Source organism: Bactrocera tryoni, chromosome 2 (assembly GCF_016617805.1).
Source record: "Bactrocera tryoni isolate S06 chromosome 2, CSIRO_BtryS06_freeze2, whole genome shotgun sequence".
Taxonomy (NCBI): domain Eukaryota; kingdom Metazoa; phylum Arthropoda; class Insecta; order Diptera; family Tephritidae; genus Bactrocera; species Bactrocera tryoni.
In genome coordinates this window covers 73,728,322-73,754,400 of record NC_052500.1, presented here as the reverse complement: position 1 = coordinate 73,754,400, position 26,079 = coordinate 73,728,322, and the positions used below count along the sequence as shown (strand labels likewise).

Genomic DNA, 26,079 nt, shown 5'->3' with positions numbered 1-26,079 from the left:
TACTACTATTTAAGTTCACATTCGGATTATGTTCAGTTGAGTCTAATCCATTTTTTCGCGCTTAATTTAGCATTATATTTTCATCTACACATTCATTAAATGTATGTATGTATTTAATTAAAAAATTCCTATTTTTTCTGAATTTAGTGAATAGGTTCTCTCAGCATGTTTACAATTCGAAAACTTTATTGGCTAGTGTCTTTTAGTTATAAGACTTTATGAAATAGTAGGTTTATAATTTTTACAATCAAATGCATGCCACATTTATTGATATACAAAATAAGAAGAAATACACTATAAAATAATGTTTGTGATTTCAATAATAATACAATAAATACATATAATCGGCGTTTGTTTCTTAAAATTTAAAATTGACTTTTAATGTTTGCATTTAGCGAGTTAGTGCGTGTGACGAATATATGCGATCACTATAGTGAACATATAGCTGCTTTATAAAGTGACCAACCCACCAGCCGTTCCCACGACAGTACGGTCTACGTAACCGGAACGAACTCGGATCTTTAACCGACCAAGGACTTCTAACTTGGCAGTATTTTGCCGCTACAACAACATCAACAACCAACCAAATTCAAGTTCTTGTATGTAAAGCTTTTGATTTGTCAAGCGTATTAAAGCGTTGTTGTAACCGTATTTAAAGTATTATCCTGTTTTTTAGTTTATAATACATTGAGGTTATGTTACATACATTTAGGCGAATAAGCGTTTTCGTTAATATTTATGTGATTTTGAACTTTTGTCTTTTAAACCTGTTGTATTTAACCAAGGCGCAGCTCTGGTATGTCTTAAACCGATTTTTTTTTTACAATTTGAAAGTTGTAGTTATTAAGTAAAAAAAAAATAACATTAAATTAGCTTTAAAAAATGAGAAATACGTGCAAAATAATAATAAAATACATGCTAGTCATTATTCCGGTTCTTTACATGTTCCCACCAGCGGGTGTGCGCTATATTTGATCATCTAAGGGTGACACACATACACACAGAGAATTAGTTGGTTGCAACCCGTTGCGCTGTTATTGCTGTATATGTAAGTACATAATACAATATGAAAAATTGTATATTTTTTACAAAATTAATATATTACATATGTATATGGCTTTTGCTACAACAAATATGTCGCTGTTCACATCCCCTATATACCATATATAATTACATACATATGTATGTATGTGTGTATGTACATATACCGGTGTACTGCAGCAAAAGCTTATTTTATATGTATATGTATGTATGTGTGCATACATATGTACATTTGGAAGTGTGTATGTATATATAAACCGGATCTGTCCATCTTAATTTTTTTATGCCATACATTACCAATTACCACCTCTCCGCGCTGCACAAGTGACAAATTTATTCGCATTTCGATTCCCAAATTCTTCAAATCGCAGCCCTACAGTGACCAAGCGGACAAAGTTTTAATGTAGGGAGGTATTACAGTGTATACCATACACATTTTTCTATTTTTTATTGAAAGAAAGCAGAATTGAAAATTTTATAATTAAACAATTTTGGATTTTCAATTCTGAACTCCAATTTTTAAATTTGATTTTTTGTTACCGTAGTTTAGGAATAGAAAATTTAATTTTTAATATTAAAAAAAAGTAATTAAATTTAAAAATTGTATATTTGAAGCGTGAAGTTTGAAAATTTAATTTTTAACTGCAAAATTGAAATTAAAAATTGATAAAATTATTCGAATGATGCCATTTGGTTGCGTAAGTTTGTCGATCACTGCTGCAGAGGCAATGAATATGATATATCCGTCCGAGCTATAAGTCAATATGGTAGAATATGCAGTACGTAAGCGCGAAAATATGAAAATTAAAAAAACATTTTTTTTGTAAATTTTTCATTACAAAATTTTGTACTAACTTATTTTTTTATTCGGTATTTGAGATTATTATTTTTTTTCTATCCGTTATTTGGGATTCGAATTTGAAAAATATTTGTATTTCAAATTTTCGGGATTACAAAAAAAAATTTATTGAAATGTCAAGGGCCGCTTACTCAGTGTCTGGTTAGCAGCCATCTGTAAGTTAGGTTAGGTTAATCTGGTAGGCCAATGAGCCACGCATAGTGCAGTTTTGGTCCTTTGCGATCCCAAAAGGAGTTTAGGTCCATAAGGAGTAGTTGTTGTTGTTCTAACGGATATCTAATCCCCGTTAGGTTGATAAGGATTATCTAGGTTGTCGTCGACGTCATTTAGCGGGAGACCCAGGAAACGTTCTGTTTCGACGGGGTCGGACCAAAGGGAAAAGTTTGTTGGATGAGTGGTGGATGAGCAGTGTCATGCGGAGACTCATTGCATGCAGGACATATGTTGGTTATGTCGGGGTTTATTCTGGACAAGTAGGAGTTTAGCCTGCCGCAATATCCAGAACGAAGCTGCGCAAGGGTTTATTAATGAGGAGTACCCATTCTTTAGGATGCCTGTGGATGACGCGCATTTTAACAGACTCCGTGGCCTCACTATCGATACTTCCTTCATACTTCGGAACCCCAGATGCTTACCGCGTAGTCTTGCCAATGCGGGACAAATGCACAAGAGATCCATTTTTTCTCTAGTGCCTTGCTGTAGACATTTCTTGCCGTCTTGTCGATCTGTCAGCTCCATTCTGTTGGCGTGTGTCGCAACCAGACAGTGACCTGTTAGTATTCCCATCATGTTTCTACAGCCTCTTCTTGACAGGGATTGATACCATCGAGACGCATCTGTAATTATTTCATGCTTGTCAATTGAATATCTGCAAGTAGCAGAGACACATACATACCATAAATTACGTCTTTTCCGGAGTCTAATTGCAGCGTAATGCCTGTTATGGCTAATTCATCAGCTTCACAGTTCCCAGAAATATCACTATTTCCTGGTACACATTGCAATGTTATTGTGAAATAGGATATTACATCCACTAAGAGATCAATGCATTCTTTTACTGACTTTGACGAAACTCTAAGGGACTTTAGCGATCTCAAGGCCGCCTGACTATCTGTATATGTACATATGTATATGAAAATATTCCTTGTTGAGAGCACACTTTTTGTCAGAGCAAGAAGGTTTTCTTTAATTGCTCTGATCTTCGCTAGGAAGACACTGCGATGGTTTGGTGGACAGAAGGGAATTTTGGTGTCTAATTTGCTGAAAGGAGCCCATCTTAATTCGATTATGTAGTTTGGACTCATTCGTATAGATGCTTTTCCCTGCGTCATCGCTAAGGAACTTAACATTCAACATCCAACGATTTTGAACCATTTAAATAAGGCTGGCTACAAAAAGGAGCTCAATACTTGGGTACCACATGCATTGACTGTGAAAAATTTAATGGATTCTGCGATTCTTTGCTGAAACGAAATGAAATCGTACTGTTTCTGAACCGAATGGCAACGAAAGACGAAATTGGATCAAAAACGACAATAATCTGCGAAAAAGATCTTGGTCCAAGCATGGTGAAACGCAACAAATGGCCGCAAAGCCAGGATTGACGCCTCAAAAGGTTATGCTGAGTGTTTGGTGGGATTGGAAAGGAATCATCCACTATGAGCTGTTCCAGCCTGGTCCAACGATTGATTCTACATTTTATTGTTAACAACTCATGCGATTCAAGCAAGCAATCGAAAAAATGGCCAGAACTGATCAACAGAAAGGGCTTCGTTTTCCATCAGGACAAAGCTAGACTACACACATTTTTGATGACTCGGCAAAAACTGGGAGAGCTTGGCTGGGAAGTTTTGATGCATCCACCATATAGCGCTGAACGTACACCATCGGTCTACCGTTTGTCTTGGTCAATGCAGAGCTCTCTGAATGAAGTAAAGTTGGCATCAAGAGAAGCCTCTGAAAATTACTTTTCGCAGTTCTTCGCCGAGAAACCAGTAAAGTTTTACACTGTTGGAATAATGTTTCTAGCCGAAAAATGGCAAAAAGTGTCAAAATATAATTAAGTTCATTATAAATATAAAAATAATAATTGGATTAGAAATACGAAAAGATTTTTTCGACCACCAAAGATTTCGTTAGGGGTATGTAGGAATTTATTCTTATAATAAATGACAAAAAACATTTCCCTTTTATGTTTATTCATTAATTTGCAAAATATGGGGTCGACTCGTCTCATATTCACACCAATACATCTGTGCATTTATATTTGAATACATCTGTGCATGTATTGGTACTCAGTTGAAGATGCCTGCTGCAGTTCACGCACACCAAGCAATTTAAATAACATGTTTTTCTTGCTTAGGTGATCAAATAATTCTTAAACCACATTTAATGCGACAATTTCATAAGTGAAAAGAGCTTTAACAATAGAGTGAGCACTTCCAGAAATTGAAGTAACCTTGAATTTCAAATGAAGTTATGTTAAGCTTTTGAAATCAGCTGCACAAAAACAAAATAGTTAAACTCATAGGTAGGTAAATGTATGTATGTATGTATTATGTAATTGTATTGATAGGATGAATACGTCAACTTACATTTTTTTCTCAAGCTTTTTCGAGGTTATGATTAATGTTTGTATTTTAATGGGTGATCCATTTCGAGGCTCCCTTTCTTTTAAAGAAAAAACACAGATACTTCAAATTTAATGGAGAATGTTTATTATCATTCGAAGGAACATTCTATGGCATTTAGTTTTTGAAGATTATCTTCTTCAAATGTTGGCCGCGGCTATGTCACAGATGGTCCATCCGTTGAGCCCAATTTTCGATTACTCGTACGAGCATTTCGACTGGTAACTGGCGAACTACACGCCTGGTGTGTTGCTCTAAGGCCTGAAGCGAAGCGGAATTGTCCACATAGACTTTAGACTGTACTTATTCCTATCGGAAAAAGTCTGGCGGTGTGATATCTCACGATCTTGGTGGCCAATCGACCGTCCTAAAATGTGAAATTATTTGCTCGCCAAAGTGTTCTATCAATAAATCCATTGATTGATGCAATGTGTGGGAAGTGTCGCCGTCTTGTTGAGACCAAATAACTCCGAGATCAGGAGCTCCTTTTCAGGCATCAAATAGTCGACACCACCGGCTCACAAATCACACTAAACCGTTCTTTTTTCTGGATGAAAAAAGTTTGAAGTCGCCGAACTGCAAGCAATATGAAGATGATCTTTGAGTCAAAGGCTAATTACAGCCAAATGTTGCACAGCAAACAATTTTAGATCGTTTGAAAGCTGTGGGAAAGATCCAAAAGTGTGCAAAATGAATTGAATGAAAGACAAATAAAAAACCGGTAAAAACACTTGTCTAATTTTACTTTGAAGACATGAAAAAATCAGTTTCGTTTCGATTTGTCAGTGGTGACGAAATATGTGTTTACTTTAAGGGATTAAAGTCGAGGTTAATCCGGAACTACCATCAACAGCGACTGCAAAAACAGATCGATTCAGTAAGAAGGCATTAGAACGGTGTGCTATATCATGAGCTTCTAAAACCTGATGAAACTGTTAATACTAATCGCTACAGAAAACAAGTGATCAATTTCAACCATGCATTGAACGAAAAACGAGCAGAATGAGCTCGAAGGCATGGCAAAGTATTTTTGTTACACGACAAAGCAAAATTTATTCAGGATACAATCAATGTTCTTGGCTGTGAGATGCCATCCCACCCGATGTATTTACCAGAGTTGGCCCCTTCCGATTGCCATTTGTTCTCATTGATGGGATACGCATGGCTCATGGCTGAGCAGCACTTCGATTCCTACGCAGAAGTCGAGAATTGGGTGCTTGGGGTTTGCTTCAGAAGACGAACATTTCTATTGGCATGGTGCCCACAAATTGTCAGAAAAAAAAAGCAGAACTAATGGCGCGGGTGTTGAGGCCGATGATATCAATATCATAGGCATACGCCAGCAGCTGTACACTCTTATAGAGGATGGTACCTTCTCTATTTAGTTCTGCAGCTCGAATTATTTCTCCAGAAGCAGGTTGAAGAAGTCACACGATAGGGAGTCGCCTTGTCTGAAACCTCCTTTGGTACCGAACGGCTCGGAGAGGTCCTTCCCGATCCTGACGGAGCTTTTGGTGTTACTCAACGTCAGTTTACACAGCCGTATTAGTTTTGCGGGGATACCAAATTCAGACATCACGGCATAAAGGCAGCTCCTTTTCGTGCTGTCGAAAGCAGCTTTGAAATCGACGAAGAGGTGGTGTGTGTCGATTCTTCTTTCACGGGTCTTTTCCAAGATTTGGCGCATAATGAATATCTGGGCAGTTGTTGATTTTCCAGGTCTGAAGCCACACTGATAAGGTCGGATCAGATTGTTGACGATGGGCTTTAATCTTTCACATGATTAGCTCGCTAGAATCTTATATGCGATGTTGAGGAGGTTCATTCCACGGTAGTTGGCGCAGATTGTGGGGTCTCCTTTTTTATGGATTGGGCATAGCACACTTAAATTACAATCGTTGGGCATGCTTTCGTCCGACCATATTTTACATAGAAGCTGATGCATGCTCCTTATCAGTTCTTCGCCGCCGTGTTTGAATAGCTCGGCCGGCAATCCGTCGGCCCCTGCCGCTTTGTTGTTCTTCAGGCGGGCAATTGCTATTCGATCTTCTTTATGGTCGGGCAATGGAACGTCTGCTCCATCGTCATCGATTGGGGAATCGGGTTCGCCTTCTCCTGGCGTTGTGCGTTCACTGCCATTCAGCAGGCTGGAGAAGTGTTCCCTCCATAATTTAAGTATGCTCTGGGCATCGGTGACTAGATCACCTTTGAGGGTTCTACAAGAGTATGCTCCGGTTTTGAAACCTTCTGTAAGCCGCCGCTTTTTTTCGTAGAATTTTCGAGCATTACCCCTGTCAGCAGGTTATCAAGCTCTTCGTACTCACACATTTCTTTCTTTTTCTGTCTGCAGATGCTTCCCTCTTCAACTCTCGGTATCTATCCCATCCCGCACGTGTTGTGGTCGATCGTCACGTTGCGAGGTAGGCAGCCTGTTTTCTCTCCGCTGGCGACACGGCACTTCTCGTCGTACCAGCTGCACGTTTTAGCATTCAAAAATTGCCGTTCTCAAAAACCATATTAAAAGATATCTACGTACACCGTCACAGTGCTCTGACGCCTATGTATTCGTTCCAACGGGCGTTTCTTCCTCCGAAGATTATGATAATAATAATTGATAGGTAGGAGTGCTACCCATAAGGGGTTACCGCTGAATGCGCCATTTTGATGCACTACCGGAGGTCCTTATACATACTTTTGCTATCTCGTTCCTTCGTTACGATCAAACCATATGGCACTCTCGATGAGACTACTTACGTCCGTTGTGTTTTTCGTGGACAACCATTCAAGGTTTGGTTCCTTTGGGTTCCTAGTATTTTATATTGGTTTCTTGATAGAGCTGTACGTTTACAGAGAAAGTGGAAAACCGTTCCCTTATTCTCTTCTAGATTGAAGCTGCGGCAAATATTGTTAAATGGTAGGCCCATTTCTAGTATTTTGTATCGGGTTCGTTATAGAGCTGGACGTTTATAGAGAAAGTCCGTATTCCCTTCTAGCTTGAAGCCATGGAAAATATTGTTATATGGTAAATATGTTTTTAGCTCTCAGGCTCTCCAAAGGACCAGTGGTTCAATAAGAACTGTAACTCTGTATATATATATAGTCTGGTTAAGCTGGTTCAGGATGACGCTATGTCCAAATAAACAATAAATTAGCTGCCAATTAATAACAAAAAAATCATAAACAGTTATATTAGGCTGTATTCGCTGCTAACATGTGCTAACCTAATGACGCGCAATGTATACTTTGCTTTCGTAAATTTCATGAATGAAACACTGTGCCGAACAAGAACGAGCCAACTTCACATGAGTACAAGGTCACAGGGAGTAGCTTTTTCATTCACTAATTAATATACTACATCGGAAAAGAGACATGCTTACATATGTTTACACAAATCTCCGCTTCAATTGATTAACTTTGAAAAGATCAATGGCGTGGTAATCCAACACAATCGTAAAACGTTTTGTTAATGAACTGCCAGACGAGAGTATTAGTGATGCTCGCGAGAAGAGTGCTACACATAAGCACACATACAAACAAAAGATGTCTATATATAAATGCAAATCTTAAGAAATATTTGCTAACGATTTTTACATGTACACCCTATATTTGGTAAAGGAGACTTGAGGGACAGCGCAGTAATGCTTTTGCTTTCAAAAATGATAATATAAGAAAGCTATAAAAAAATATAATTTCATAATAAATTTATGGGAAAAATGAGTTGTTCTCTAAAAAAAATTATGGATTCGAATCACAGACGAGTTCAATTCTAAATTTTAGAAAGAGTTGCTTTTCCAATTCGAATCCTAGGTGAGTAAAATTCTGAATTAAAAAAATTCAATCCAAATTTTCTCTATAGAAAATGTTCGACAATTTCACTTATGGGGTTACGTGGGTTTACGGGTTTCGAATTTATTTTTTTATTATCTCAATAAATTTTACAACACCTCTAGAATATTGTCCTAAATTCTCAAGTTGATCAGAGTAATAGTTTCGGAGATGCAGCCTTGAGAACTTTTACGCGTTTTTCTCGAAACTGTGATTTCTCGAGAACTACTTAACCGATCTTCTTAAAATTTTATATAGGTCTTTGAGATACAATTATTAAAGACTTGGACGAAGGATTTTTCTCGATTACAACTATTTGAAAAAAAATGTTGCGAAGTTTTCAATGAAATTTTAATTTTTTTATAAAAATTTCTGCCAAAAATCCAATTATTACGTTTTTTTCCTTCGTCCAAATTCTAAGTTCAGGTTTTAACTAAAACACTTATCTTTCCACTTTAGATGATCATGTAAAAAGTTATCTGCAAACGCGAGTGCATCATTTATCTAAGGGGTCACCGGAAATGGCGTCGCAATGACCGAGGAAACCCATATACCCCTTAAAAAATCCTCAAAAACAATGAGGGATTTAAACCTAGCAGCACCCTCCATTAGACATTAGTTAGTAATAGTTTTTTTGCCCATCAATTTCTCTTCTTAGGAACATTTAAGTGAAATAGACTAGAAATAACTTGGGGAATGGAAAAAGTTAAGGTCTCAGCTAAGACGACGACATTTGCCTTATGATCAAAAAGAGTCAAAATCCTGAAACATAGCAACGAGCCGACGCTAACATGGGTTAGGAAAGCGGTTAGAACGCTTCCAAAGAAGCGAAACTGGAGGTGGTGGACCACAGCAGTATTCCATCGGTGCCCAAAGCGAAGGTAACCATATCTTGCGTGGTGGATCTGGAACATGTCCGGACGTGCTGATTAGCGACTGGAGGGTGTTAAGCGATCGGTTAACGAAGATCGAGAACAAAGCTATATCCTCCAGATCAATAAAGCGGCAGAGGATATTCTGTACGCGAGGACGTAGGAAGCAAATTCCTTCGCGGACGGCTTCAAAAACACGTAAGAGATGACTGAAGTGAAAAAGGATCTCGGCATAGAAGAGATCATGGCAACTTCATTTGTCCTACAGGAGGTGTAGGTGGAGAAATAACCCAGTCAGCTGACTGATAGTCCAAAACCAAGAACTGAGGGTACTCCAAGTGAACCTCCACAAAAGTAAGATCGCCTATGCCGAGCTTGTTCTCAACTTAGCGAAGGGTGGCAACGACGTGGCTTTAGTCCAAAAAACAATGGATTACATGGGTTAACGTGGTCGCTAGGGTGAAGTCACAAAACTACACAACATACACTACAAGCATAATTAACAAGGTAAGATCAGCGGTATTGTTGAAAAAAAGTATATTTTCCCATATTGACTCCAGTCTTTCCACAGATAACCTGACGGTTGTGGCAGTGAAGGGTGCCAACCTTTGAAACCATTTGGAATATTTCGAAGTTCCCCAAACATATACTTGTATTCAGCCTCAGTCTGCTAGTAAGTAGAGTGCTCACAGCTCACAGAGAAAACCTTTCGCTGCAAACAGAGCTACCTTGCGAGAACCAAATTCAACAAAGCAGAGGGATGTGAGCAAACTAAAACGCTACGAAGCTCATTGTTTCACAAAAACTTTTAGTTATAGTAGATGAATGATTTTGCTGTGGCTTTGTAATTTTGTTTGTTGTTATTTTGTACTTATTGTTGTTGTGATACTACTTGTACGTATGTACTTTACAAGTGTACTCATACTATAATAGTACAATTTTGATGCTTCCGATGATTGAGAACTCAATTGCACGATAGCTGGCCGAGTATCAGCAAGTGGTTGGCCGTATATGCGCCGCCGGTGGGAGGGCGGAAGCGCACACCTACACAGCTACATAGCTACCCATGCGGATACATATGAAGTGTGTACGCCGGCAGACTGTGCGGCATGTAAACATAGCAGCAGCTAAGGGCACAAGAGGGCTGCCCGAGCAGCGCGAGCACACAAACGCTGTTGGCTTAATGAGTTGGTGGGTAGTTAGCCGGTCGGGCAGTTGGTGAGACAGTCGGTGGGTGAGACAGTGAGGTTGTCAGCTAGTCAGTACCGCAGTCAATCAGTCAGTCAGTGCGTTAGTCGTGGCTGAGTGGTCGCTGAGTGTCGTTCACACACACATACATATGTACATTTTATATACTCTTACATGTGTAACTGCATGTGCATGGGAGAGATTTCGCTGTTGCTCGACTTTTTCGCGGGCTTTATTGGTAGAATTTGAATTTTGTCAAATTCAGTACCTTTGCAAACGCGTAAGAAATAAGTTGTACGCTTCGCTTGAACGCTCCCAACGCAAGCGATGTTGCTATAAATATAATAATTAATAGAAAATCGGTGTGACGCTCCTGCTTTGACGAATTTATATATATGTATATACATACATACATTATACACATGCATACATATGTGTGTGTGTATATATGAGTTTAAGTACTCTATGTGCAATTAAAATAAATAATTACGTTCTAGCAGAAAAGTACTGGCCGATTACGTTGACAATAAATTATTAAATAAATCAAAAAATATATACATATTTATATTAAAATATATTAAATAAATTTATAATTTTTTGACATTTTCTTTTTGGAAAAACTTTTGGTTTTCAAGTCGCGCGCAACATACGTGCTTTTCGGTTTTATAGCTTTTTTGCTGCAATTAAAAATTCGAAACGTGCGTCTCGAGCTAAACTACAACGATTACCGCAATTAATCGATTAATTATAACCGAAATATTTGTTTAACAACAAAGACACGCGCCAATTTAACGGTATGTGCTTTTGAATATTGACTACTTAATTAAGAAAATGTAACGGTGATTCATTCGAAAATTTATAAATTTTTTCTGTTAACTAGCAAAAGTTTTTAGGGGGTTATATCCACTTGCAAGATGGAAGAAACGCAGTTTTTCGTGATTTTTATTGGTTTGAAGAGGATTTACATATTTTATAATATAATATTTAATGAATAAAAAATTAAAGTAGATTTACAGCAATTAATGTACTTTGCTAAACGTCGCATCAATTTGAAAAATTTTGGATTCTCTTGATCCTGTAGTCGATTTCCAGGAGAACCTCCAAAAAAAACGTAACCGGCGGTGAGAAAGATTTTTCTGCTTTGAATTAATTCAAATACAAAAACAAAAAATATATATACATATTATTTTAATATTAGATGAATGCAGTTAATGATCAGAAGACTAGTCAAATTCTTTTTGGACAAAATGCCGATTATAATAAGTTAAAAAACTCTTACAAAAAGTTATAAAAAGTTCCGCCGGCTCAAATTAAAATTTTCTTAGAATATTTTCAAATATATATTTGGACAAAAAAGTATCCAGAAATTGTAAATAAAATGAAATTGTAAAAAAATTATTTTAGACAAAATGGCGGCTTTTCCAAAAAAAAAAAAAATTTTAGAAAAGTTTTACTTTTAAAGTGATTTCAAAATCGAAATTATTTAAAAATTTTATTTTTTTGTTCAATATCTGACAAATATACCGTAGAAGATCATTGGAAAAATTTTAAATCGAACGATCCAGCAATTTCTGAGCAATTTTCCTCACCAACTTTTGAAAAAGGTTTGGAAGCCGATTATAATAAGTTAAAAAATTCTTACAAAAATTTATACAAATTTCTGCCGGCTGAAATTAAAATTTTCGGTGAACATTTTCAAATACACATTGTGACAAAAAAGAACCCAAAAATTGTCAATAAAACGAAATTGTAAAAAAAAAATTTATTTTGGAAAAAAGGCGGCTACCTCAAAAAAAGTCGTTTTTTAAGAAAAGTTTTACTTTTCAAAATGATTTCAAAATCAAAATTATTTCAAAGTTTTATTGACCTTACATTATTATGACAAATACAACATAGAAGTTCATTTGAGAATTTCAAGTCGTTCAACACAGCCGTTTCTGAGCAATTTTCCTCACCAACTTTTGAAAAAGGTTTGGAAGCCGATTATAATAAGTTGAAAATTTCTTACAAAAATCTATACAAATTTCTGCCGGTTGAAATTAAAATTTTCGGTGAACATTTTCAAATACGCATTGTGACAAAAAAGTACACGGAATTTGTAAATAAAAAGCAAAATACTATTGTGATCAAATTGAAAGGTGAATTTTTAATTTACACTTCGCGTGTTTTTCGAATCGATAAATTTTTTTTTGTAAGTTGATAGTACTGTTGGTGACATCTATTTCACGTCAAAATATTACCCCATTTTCAATTAATATCGTGTCGCACCACCGTATTCGCCTGATTTACCTTCGCGTAACACCGTTTTAACTCAATTGAGGATATAAAAGCTGAATCGAAGAAAGCTCTGATGCCCATCGTGACGGAGGATTTTTCCAAGTGGTATGATGACTGGAAAATTCGTTGGCATAAGTGTATTGCGGCGGGAAGGTATTACTTTGAATGAGATAAAATGGACAAAATTCACCTTTCAATTTGATCACAATAGTATTTAATTATTCATCAATATTTATTCTGCCGTCCTCAGAGTAATACCCACCAGATGTATTGCACTTATGCCAACGATTTTTCCAGCTCTCGAAACACTTTTCATGAGCACTTTTTGGGATGGCCTTCTGCTCCTTCTGCGAATTTTGTTTTATTGCTTCGATCGACTGAAAACAGATTCCATGGAGCGGCAATTTCAGTTTGAGGAACAAGAATAAAAAATCACACAGAGCCAAATTTGGAGAATACGGTGGTTGATCGATGGTATTCATTGCCTTTTTGGCTTTAAATTCACTTAAAATCTTACTCTTTAAAAAAAAAAATTCAGCATTATCAGGACGAGTCGAGCAAGAATGCATTTCATACCCAAAACCATTCGAACGGACTCCCGAGGGATGTCGAGCTCTCTTTCCATCTCTCTAACACTTTGCTGACGATTTTTAAGCACCATCACAATTTTTAAAATTTCATCAGTTGAAGATGGCGAAGATCGTCCAGAACGATCGTCTTTGAAGATTTTGTACCACTCGTAGGCTTGTGGTTTTGAAAAAACTTAATCTCCGTAACGATTCCGCACTCGAAACGAACAAAATTTGAGACAAACTCTTTGTTCTATATTTTTATCCATTGAAAAAATCGCAATTTCCGGGTGCTTTTTCGTCCCAATCTACATAGTTACTATACAAAACAAAAAATAAATTTGTTCGATTTTTTGAAATCCATAAGTGGATATAACCCCTAATAACTAAAAGTAATTTTAAGTGTTGAGATTTTCTTTGACTCAGCAGAACTTTAACTAGATCACAAAATTTACTCATCCTGCTGAAGCTGTGCTGCTCTGTGATGTATGCGTGTGATGTGATTTGAGCTTATAATCTGTTCTGAGCTTATATGATCTAAGCGTATGATGTGATTTCAGCTTATGATGTGATGTGTTCTATGTTGTTGATAGTGAAATGTTTACTTGCCTATCATAACTCTCTTATGAAATTGAAAGATAATGTAAGTCAAGGGCACCATTCAGCTTGAAGACGTTGTGCGCTACTAGTTTTAGTTGCTATTATAGCTTTCGGCGTACGAAAATCACTTGTTACAAATAGAATAAGTGAATTAATTGAGAAAAACGGAGAACTTAATTTAGAAGAATAAGCGCGAGCGTAAAGATCAAGTGTTTGTTTACTTAGTAGTTTGCGGCAGTAGCGTGTTGGAGTGTTGACATTGATATATTTGTCGTGCTTAGATATATAAAGGGTGCTTAAACAGCGAGTTTTGGTAATACGAATATCAATTTAGTTTAATTTATTTCAGTGAGCACAAACCAGTGTTGCTTTTGCAGGCAAATTATATTGTAGCTGGTAACGAAAACTAAATATATCATACAGTAGGTGAGAAAATTGTAGCGCAGACAGTTATGTTAAAAAAATGTTTGATTGTTATGTAGAGTTATATAGAATTTTTCGGAATCCCTAAGGAAAGTTATTTTTCAGCGCAAACTCATTTCTTTCTTAGACCAGAAATTTGGAATACTTTCGAAAAAACTTATACGTATGTATGTACATATATCTCATCTATGGTTGAAGTCGCCTGGATTGATGTTTCTAATGCGAGGATATTATAATCATTCAGAAACGGTGAAAAATGTTGGCCAAATTAACTACCAGCTATGTACGTACGATCTTTGATCAGTCATCTAACCTTACCAACCATCTTACTAGATAACATATAAATTCAATATTTGTATACCCTAAATAGGTATATTAAGTTTATCACGACGTTTGTAACTCCCAGACGGATTCTTAGCAGACCCTATAAAGTACAATATTAGTTATGTATAAATGATCAGCGTGACGAACTGCGCCGATTTAGCCATGAATTTATAATTTTGAGTTATTTTTATACTCTTTCAACATGTGGCTACAGAGTATAAAAGATTTCTTCACCTATGTTGTATGTATCACCTAAAAGTAATCGATATATGTAGATAAGGTTATATATACATATATAAATGAGCAAGATAACGAGAAAAGTTGAAATCCGGGTGACTGTCTGTATGTCCGTCCGTCCGTGCAAGCTGTAACTTAAGTGAGAATTGATGAAGATTGGTATTCAAGCTTATTTTTAGATAAAATCTCACATATCGAGATCTGCTCGACGGATTTGAACCAAATTCAGCGCATAATATTGCTTTGACACTCCTATAATACAGTGTAAAATTGAGCGGAATCGGGCTAAAATCACGCCTATAGTACTTCCCATACAACACCATGTTATTTTTCCCCTTTCCAGTATACAAATTAAGAATCACTTAAAATATTTGAATAAAACTTTTGCACGAATAGTGGCTTTGTCGTGTGGCACCTTATTTACTAAATCAAACCAATACTATTCAAGCCCCTATCTATAGTTGACTTTATACCAAATATCTGTCAATGTGTGATATATATTTGAAATCTGGAGAGAATCAGTATGTCTATATGTTAAAAGTGGGTTGAAGCGGGTCAATACTTCACTTAGCCCCCATATAAATATTATAAAGTTTTTCGAGTTTCCGTGTGACTTTATACCACATACATACAAATATCGACCAATACGTGAGTTAACTTAATAAAATAGAGAAAACTTGTTTTTCTATTAACGGCACGGTACATCTTTGTGCTCAGAAGGAGTAAAATCCAGTGAATCTCAAGTTTTTTTTATCATATTTTATTATATTACATTATATTTATTTTTTTTTTATAATAGTTATTTTAATTATTTTATATAATTCAATAATATATTTTTGTTTTATATTTTTGTATTCATTTATATTTAATTTCTTTGATTTCAATATTTGTTATTATAGTTAATTTTTTTTTTTTACTTTTACAAATAAGTTAATTTTAGTTGTTTTGATTTTATTGAGTTTTATTTAATTTTTTTTATTTATTCTTTATTATTAATATTATACATACATGCATGCTATTATGTTATTTTGTTTTAATTAATTTTTTTATTAATTAATTTAATTTTCATTTTAAATTTTAATTTAATTTGATTTAGTTTAATTTTAGTTATAGTTTTAATTTTAACACTTTGTTTTATTTTGTATTATTATACATATAGATATATGTATATACATATATATTTTTCCAATTTAAATTATTTTCATTTAATTCATTTTTGAATTTTATTTTATTTTTATAATTATATATTAATTTAGTGTAATTTTATTGCATGCCATTTATTTCATTTAATTTATTTTAACTTTAATTTTAGTTTTAATTATAATTTTAATTATTATTTTAATTTAATTTTTGTTCTAATTTAAATTCAAATTTTATTTTCAATTTTAATTTTAGTTTTAATTTTCATTTATTTTTTTTTATTTAAGTATTAATTTTAATTTTAACTTTGGTATTAATTTTAATATTTTTTAATTTTAATTTTAATTTAATTTAATTTGTTAATTTGGTTTAATTTTAAACTTGGTATTAATTTTAATATTCTTTTTAATTTAAATTTAAATTTAATTTAATTATGTTAATTTGGTTTAATTTAATTTATTATATATTTTTACAGTATTTTTTCATATCATTTTATTTTATTTTTTTTTTTATCTACTTTAATTTAATTTTGAAAATTATTTTGCTTTGTCTTAATAAGTTATTTGGTTTGTTATTTAATTATTGATATTTTTTTAATTCCAAATAAATGTATTTATATATATTTTTATTCATTAAATTACTTTCTGTTTACTATATAATAATAAAATGTATTTAATTGTTTACCACTTGTTGAAGTACCCTGTTTGTCAGCACTTGTGTAGTACTTTGTCTCTTCTCGAGCGTACTTACACACGTATAGTATGCATGTAAACAATCAACAAAAATAAATAAAGAAACAAAGCAAATAAAACTTAAAAAAAGCGAAATAGTTTATTTAAGTTTTCATTTTATGAATGCTTTTTTCAAAGTCAGTTGAATGGAAAAATCTAATTTAGCATTTAAAATTGTCGTGCGTGTATAAATAGCATATATGTGCATACATACACATGCTTACAATACATTTGTATGTAAATAGTTTTTGTATTTGCATGCGGAAAACGCCGATTGCAACAAACAAGCAAAAGCACGTGGGAGGGAGTGCCATTGGCAAAGAGTTGTGCATATTCATACGTATGTATATATATGTATATATATATACAAACAAACCTACATACTGAAATGAAAATTTACATATCCACTTATTGTATGTAACAACAAATATACGCACGTGCCTACAATAAAATATGTTTCAACTAGAAGAACAACAAAATATATGAACACTTGTAAATTATATTAAAGCGCAGTGTAAATATCAGCAAGAAAAACTATGGAAAGTTTTCATTTACCTAAATTTTATTTTAATAAGATTTATTTATGTAAATCTTTAAGTAAATCGAATTTAATGAATACGATTTTATAATTTCCTGGAAGCATAATTTTTAAAATTATTAATTTGGTAACGATTTACATTATTTGTTATTGCTACCGGTGGTTTTAAATGATTAAAAATGTAGTGTTGTGCAATTTGCTCAATCCCGTGATTTCGGTATCTTAATTCAATTAGTTTAAAAAAAAACAAAAAAAAATGCAAACAAGTAGAACTTCGTAAAAGTGGTTGAGAAAATAAATTTATAAAAGTAAGGTTATAAAATATCGAATTAGAGTATAAATAAACAGCCATTCCACCATTTAACCTTTCTATTTTAATATGCATTTATTGGATACCCTTACTAGCTAATCCCGAAATTTTTTTTCACATTTCTAGAAAATGCTGGCTATGCAAGAATCACTATTGAAATTGATGTGATTTCTGTAGAAATAATAATTTTGTACGATATTCTTAGCATATATAGTAAGCAAGAATAATTGATTACATACAAGTATAATTAATCATATTAATTAGTTCATGAATGATTTAACGATATTTCTGCGAATGCGATATATCTTATATATAACTAGTAAGGAAGGATTAAGTTCGGGTGTATCCGAACATTTTATACTCTTGCAACTTGCGTGAATCAAATATTTCAGGCGCTGGTAAAAAATGTTGCGAAAGAATTCAACATTCATTATTCAAAGAAATTGTGAGTAAATTAAAATCAAATTTAGAATATTAGTGACTTATTTAAGGCCATTAACTTAGACTTAGTTTTATTGTTATATTTTAGTTCGCGTCAGCCAATATGATTATAAAGATATCTTCCAATCAGATATGTGTAATATGTGATGTTAACTAGGTGAAAGAGGTTAAATTTAGTATACATAAACCACATAATAAAAAAAAACTTTCCATTGACTTTCACTAAAATTTCACACATTTTGTCCAACTTGAACTGTAAAAAGCTGGAGGTACACTCGATAATAAATTTTGAAGTATTTTTATATATGTATGTATATAATAATACTCGCTGACCGAAATATTCGGCATAAAACATGATGAAATAATGAACATGATTATAAGTAGTATATGGGAATTCGGGGTAGTAATAACTCGTTTTTATCCATTTTTGTCAACCTAAATACTATTAACATGCCACATACTATTAAAATGTTCACAGGGTTTCATTAAGGTATCTCACATAAAATTGCCAAATATATAGAGTAAAGTCAGCTGTTCGGAAACTCTGAAACTGTATACTGTCATGTGCCGAATTAAAAATTTCAAATCGGTCGAGCAGGTCTCTATAAGTGATTTCACCTAAAAGAGGGGTTTGCCACGTCCATTGTCACATTTCGACCCCGGCTCTTTAAAAGCTGTTCAATGTCATCCAGGACTTTAAATAGTTTTTGATTTATCCCTCTTTTAGTAGTTTTTAACAGTACCTACCGTTATATGGAGAGTGAGCGGGGTTATAGTCCGATTTCATTATTTCCACATCGTCGGTAGGGGTTGTTATAGGATTTATCTTGAGCAACTTCGGTTATTCTAATTTGAACGATTTGAGAGATTTGTGCATTAAACCTATAAGAGGGCATTGCCACTCCCCTTTTAAAAAAGTTTTAATCTATTGGTGTTCATTGCTTCTGCGATTTTATACACTTACTTTTTTGCCAAAGAACATGTGTACCAAATTTTATTAAATATCTTAAATTTTGCTCAAGTTAAAGCTTGCACGGACGGGCGAACAGACAGACAATTACCCGAATTTCAACTCGTCTCGTCATCTTGATCATTTATATATATGTGACCTGGTCTACGAAAGGGGGCTTAGGTGTCAAAAAAAAAGGAGAACAATTAATGAGATAACGAGAAACTGACGATTATTTTTAACAGCTTTTCCCAGAAAACTAGTTTTCGCACGTTAGCCCCCTTTTCGTAGACCAGGTCACATATATATATAACCTTATATTTAACTCGACTCTCCTAACGGAGACCTTTTTGGATTACATTCGATGAAATGAATTTCAATTCAAGAAATAAAAATTCAATTTCTGTTGAAATAAATTTCAAAATCAAACAAAATTCAATTCACAGATATGATTGTGTGTCGAAAATCAAATTATCACAAAAAAAATTGTGTTTTAGTTTTTCTCACATGAGAAACAATAATTTTATACTAAAATTTAATTAGTTAACGCTATTTTTTATAGAACACCATTTTAATATTTATAAAGTTAAGTATTTGAGATTTACTAAACTCAGAGAAAAAGTATGATTCTCTTTACAGCAATAGCACTTTTAGTCCTTAAAATATGACTAAATTTTGAAATTTAAAGAAATAGCTTCATATTTCTCATCTTTCCAACACTTTATGGTATGACTCAATGTGGTTGGTAGCACTGGAGATATGCGACTGTAACGACATCTTTTGACAAAATACGAAAAAACTTTTTCGACTACCCAATATATACTATGGTATGGTCCATCTTTTATGACATTATCCGAATGATTTAACATTTTTGACACAATAATATGATATGATCTAATTAAGCAATAACGTATGATTAGCAACGTATGTGATGTGATGATATTTATAAGGGATGTGGTGATGTGATGTCAATAAGTAGTTTGCCATCCAATAAATACTACATAATATTAATAAATTTGATTAAAATTTGTGATTTTGTTAGTCATACATATTTCCCTTATATACATACATATACAGCTAAGTATATAAATATATGTACATATGTATGTAAATATATGTATGTAAATTGCATATTTATAACACCTTAAAATTGAGTGGAAGTTTTTCACATTATCACAGATAAATTTATATAGACTAGATCTGTATACTTTACAGCGTTATCAGCCTACACTAAATGCATTAATTTACATGCGTATTCATAAATATAAGTAACACATGCCAAAATATGTGAAAAAATAAACATCATGATTTTTATACGGAAATTTCAAACATGTCAGTCATTTTACGGCTGCATTTGCTTGAAATTAATTTTGCTGCTACTTTTATTTTTGATTGCAAAATATTTTACTTTTAGCATTTAATACTTTTTATTGTGAAAAATATGCACAAGTTTGCATATAATCACACATACTCGTATGTACAGATGAGTGTGTGTGTTTTGGGTAGGTGTGTAGCTGGCTTTCGTTGTAACAACAAATAAAGTACAATTTTACATTTTGAACAAATAAAAGTGAATTTCTCAGTAGATATTTAATATATAGTGACAGACAGCCAGACAGGCGAGTTAATGTCAAATATTTTTTTGGTTTTGCATACATATGTAGAAATCGTTGCTAAGGTTTTTGTAATTATTTTTATTAGGGTGGATCAGAAAAAATATTTTTTGCCGTTCGATACTTTGAAAAATAGATTCCTAGACACTTCCAAGTAAGTATCTACAAGTAATATTTCGGTAAATATGTTTATTAGGGTGGGTCAAAAAAAAATTTTTTTTTGATATTTTGAAAACTACATTCTTAGACACCTCCATGTAATTGTCTACAAGTAATATTTCTGTAAATATGTTTATTAGGGTGGGTCAAAAAAAATATTTTTTTTTTGATATAGATTCTTAGACGCCTCCAAGTAAGTATCTACAAGTAATATTTCTGTAAATATATTTATTAGGGTGGGTCGAAAGTTTTGTCTTCGTCCAATATTTTGAAAAATAGGTTCTTAGACACCTCTAAGAAAGTGTCTACAAGTAATATTTCTGTAAATATTTTTATTAGTGTGGGTCAAAAAAATTTTTGTTTTCGTTCGATACTCTGAAAAATAGGTGCTTAGACACCCATAAGTAAGTTTCTAAAAATATGACCTTTTTTCAAGCAGTTGGAAGCGAGATATAAATTTTTCTATCTCATAATAAAGAAAAAATAGAAAGCTGTAAGGCGGAGTACATTTTTGTTATAATTAAGAGCCCATAGTTGAAGAAATTTTCGTAGAGAAGTCTAAAAACCTATTTTCGGAGTACCAAGCGAACAAAAAAAAAACACATTTTTTGACCCACCCTAATATTTATATATTAATATTAAAGTTGAGAACTTTCTCGTTACAATTAAGAGCTCATAGTTGAAGAAATTTTCGTCCAACTGTCTAAAAACCTATTTTATAGAGTACCAAACGAAAAAAATTGTTTTTTGACCCACCCTAATATTTACATATTAATATTAATTTAAATTATATTGACAGAATATTATATATAGTGACACAAAATATGTATTAAGTGTGTATACATAGTACATAAACATAAAATTAGAATTTTTTCAGTTATAATGTACTTTTTGAGTCCATACCACATTTTTGAAGTCCACCTTGTTCACCATAGTTTTTCTAGAAACTAGATAACCAAACAATATATACATGTGTCTTTTATGTCATTTTATTATATTCCAAATGAATAGCATTGGAATAAATAAGTAGTTAAAGCTGCAAGCTTACCCCACGTACAACTAGGCGTATACGTAATTTGTAAGACATTAAGGCTCAAATAATTTATTCAAACAAACTGACAAAACACATGCATATATAGTTGCTTTTGTCAAACAAAATATAAATAATGAACGTATAATTTATGAAAAAATTATTTATTATTTATTTACGTTGAAATTCTTATGTAACACAATAAGATTGCTTCGCTTGCGAACGCTGCGCTTATCTTGCAAATATTTTATTAACAAATAGTGACTACTCACTAGCAAATATTCACATATATGTATTTATATGCATAAGGGACGTAAGCAAGTGAGTCTGCATACAGTATGAATATTTACAGTTTAACGTAAATGGGTGTGCAAATTAATAGAAGAAGATAAGCGCTACCCTTATGTGACAGTTAAATGTCAAGCCTAGGGTTTTTAAATGAAAACAAAAAAAATTAAAAAAACCGTAACAAATAATAAAGAGCTGCAGTAAATAAATGTAGTAGTAAATAAAAAGTAGTAAACAAAGCGTAGCAAATAAATAATAATATGTGTTTTAGCAATAAAAAATTATATAAAAATGTTTACTAAAATACATTATTTTCCTAACATTAATCTTCCACCTCAAAATCTAACCGACTTTGGCTGCACCAAAGCAATAATAACTTTCACAGATGCATTTCTTATAGCATAAAAGGGTATAAAGAGGTTTTTATCTTAATTTTGTCCACTCAAATTGTATGGCAGCTATAGTATATTGTGGTCCGATCTGAACTTTTTCTTCTGAAATTGTAGCGTTAACTTGAATAATAATTAATGTCGAATTTCTTGAAGATATCGCGTCAAATAAAAAAGTTTTCCATACAAGAGCTTGATTTTGAATAGTCAGTTTGTATGACAGCTATATGCTATAGTTATCCGATCTGAACTATTTCTTCTGAGATTGTAGTGTTACCTTGAATAAGAGGTAATGCCAAATTTCGTGAAGATATCGCGTCAAATAAAAAAGTTTTCGATATAAAAACTTTAATTGATAGGTCAATTTGTATGGCAGCTATATGCTAAAGTTGTCGGATCCAAACAATTTTTTTCGGAGATTGTAGTCTTAACTTGAAAAATAATACATGCCAAATTTGGTCAAGATACCTTTTCAAATAAAAAACTTTTCCACACAAGAACTTGATTTTGAACGGTCAGTTTCTATGACAGCTATATGCTATAGTAGTCCGATATCGGTCGTTCCGACAACGGAGCAGCTGCTTAGGGAGAAAATGGCATGTGCAAAATTTCTGATCGATATCTCAAAAATTGTGGAACAAGTTCGTCCAAATATTCACATGCTATTATACATATTCTTATACATATATACGCACACATGCAAACACGTAAATAATCACAGGTTTTCACATAGGCATTTCACCATCCTATTCAACACACAGGATGTCAATTAGATGCTCATCATCACCTACATATTTAAATCCGTGATTAAAGTTGTATTTGAATGACGCTGAGGCATCACTTATGTGTGTGTGCGTTTGTGCGATGTCACTTCCGTTTTTACCCTAATCCGCTCCAAATTCCAAACTGAGGTCAGTTTCACACACTGTGCTGTATTACTAAGCAACTACCATATTATTCACCTCATTCACAGGCACTTATGTAATTTGTAACATCACCTACATTTGTACCTACAAATAAATAGGCTGTGAATAAGTATGCATGCTAAAAAAATTGTACACATCATCAGCTATTCAGGTACTTACATATGTTTGAAATTTTTTCTGTGTGAAAATTTGCTGATTTTTGACGTCATTAAATCTCTCATTGAGAAAAGTTCTGTTGAAAGTAACTCAGAGCAATTAGCTAGCTTTTGAATTCTTGATAAGCTGTTCTAGTAAGGATTAAAAAAATAAATATAAAAAATAAAAAAATTCTAACTTTGGAGGCTCTCAATCTATAAGACCTTAACAAATACAAATGCGAGCTTGACTTTTAACGGTCAGTTTCTTCGCAGTTTGAACTGCTGCTTTGGATAAGCCATGTTGAATCTCGTAAAAAGTTTTCTTACCAAATGAAACAGTTTTCCATTTAAGGACCTAATTCTGATCGACTTAATTCTGATCAGTTTGTATGACAGCTACATGCTGCAGTGGTTCGATATCGGCGTTTCCGACTAACTAGCAGTTTTTTTTGAAGAAAAGAACGTGCTCACAATTTCAAGCCAATGGGTCAAAACTGAAGGACTAGTTCGCGTATGTACAAATGGACATCGCTAAAGCAATATTTCTCATCGCGCTGATCATTTATATAGCATACACCTTATAGGGTCTCCGTCGTTTCCGTCTGGGTGTTACAACCTTCATGACAAACTTAATACATCCCGTTCAGGGTGTACTAATTCATACAATTGCTAACAATGTCATCCTTAATATGCGAACAGTTTTTATTGACAATTAAAATTCATATCACCTTTGCTGAATATGCAAATGTTTAAATGTAATGCTGTAATAATACATTATTAAAAACTATTTGTAAATTAATTCACTTGATTAAATGTCATAAAAGTTGTTTGATTGCACATGAAATTCCAGAAATTTTTATGAAAATATTAAAATTCCATTGACTACTGATGGAGGAGTGGCACATTGCCTAATTACTAGTGATTCATAAGTAAAGCTTTTATAAGTTTATATCTTCAGATAAGCATTCTAAAAAATATTTCGTTAAAACGGAAACTTTGAAAACATAAACGTATCTTTTTACTAATAGCTTTGCGTTAACGCCGTATAACACTCAAATAGTATTCCTTGTTGACAGTTTGGTCCGTGGAAAGGAATTCGGAGTGCACCACACCTCGATAATCGAACAAAACTGTGAACATAACATTGATTTTTGAGCGACTTTGACGTGGTTTTTTCAGTCTCGGCTCACTTTCGTCATGTTATTCGGTCGATTGATCGTCTGTCTGCAGGTCGTAAGTATAGATTCAAGACTCATCGCTAGTATGTTTTATGACATCCTGTTAGTCGGAAATCATTGTTTCACATGCGTTAATGTGACGCTGTTTTTCGAACAAAATTTAGTGCTTTTGGAACCAATTGTGCTTTTACGTTTCTTATGCCCAAATATTTTTTCGAAATGGTTTTCACTGATACTTCCGATATTCCTGGCATCGTTGGTAAGCTCTTTGACTGTACTTTGATCGTAGATTCTCAAGTACCAATGCCTTTATTTTATTGATATGTTGATCATCAGTTGTTGTTGATGGCCGTGCTGGACGTGGTTCGTTGTCAACGCGTTCTCGACCCTCTTTGAATAATTTATACCAATCAAAAACGACTTGTTCGCGACAAACAATTATCATCGAAGGCTTTCTCCAACGTTCTAAATGGTTCGGCACCAGAAATTTGATTACGCACACTAAATTTAATGGAACTTCTTTGTTGAACAATTCCACTCATCGTAAAAATTGTCGAATGGACTTTAATATGTACTTCAGAAAGACAAGCGTATACTAAACACAAATGATTATTTTGAAGTGGCAAATGTCACTGACAGTCATTCCAACCAAGAAAAAAAAATATTTCAACGAATGGTTTTTCGCGCGAAATTTAGATTAAAAAGTCTTTCTTAAAATGGTCAAGGGTTAAAGTTCTAGAACTGCATCCTTTGTGCTATAAAATTCTTTACATTATAATGACAAATAATACGGTCATCTCTGAAATAAATAATGTATATAAATGTAACAAGATATTTTCCATTTTAGTTTTAAACAGAATTTCCTGTTTCTCTTTTGATCATTTAGGAATGTTTTGCATTTTACCGTTAGTTACACTTCTTATTTCCGCATTTTTTTTATGTATTTAAATTAATGAAGCTCCTTCAATTACATGGAAATAATGTAGACTATATCAATTAATTGATTACATGACATGCCAGACGACCAAATGCTGCAAAAGTCAATGAGTTGCATTGTTTACATTTTATTAATAACTGCACTTGGTGTCAATGGCAATTTCACAGAAAATTATTACGTGCATGCACTTATAGCATGGGGCGCCAGATGTAGGAATGAAATTACTTTTGATTAATATCTAGCCTCTATTGAAATAGTTCTCATTTAGCAAAATGTCGGAAAAAGTTTGACATTCAAAACTGTCAGCGGTTTTAATAATGTGGCATTAAATTGGGTTAATGTCAAACTGTAAATATGCCATATAAAGTTGGGCTAAATAGTTGTGAAAGTCAAATGAATTTTAATTACTTCTGAGATAGTATATTAACTCTTTACTCCATAGCTCTTTTAACGTCTTGTCGATATTTC

General features: G+C 33.3%; 1 protein-coding gene across 1 annotated transcript in view; it reads left to right on the top strand.

Annotated features, from left to right (window-relative positions):
- Positions 1-10,688: 10,688 nt before the first annotated feature.
- The window catches only part of LOC120768007 (excitatory amino acid transporter 1), a 38,937-nt gene continuing 23,546 nt past the window's right edge, over positions 10,689-26,079 (top strand). The window contains exon 1 of the mRNA XM_040094432.1: positions 10,689-11,209. The gene's annotated coding sequence lies outside the window, so the exon portion shown is untranslated. The remainder of the gene's footprint in view (positions 11,210-26,079) is intronic.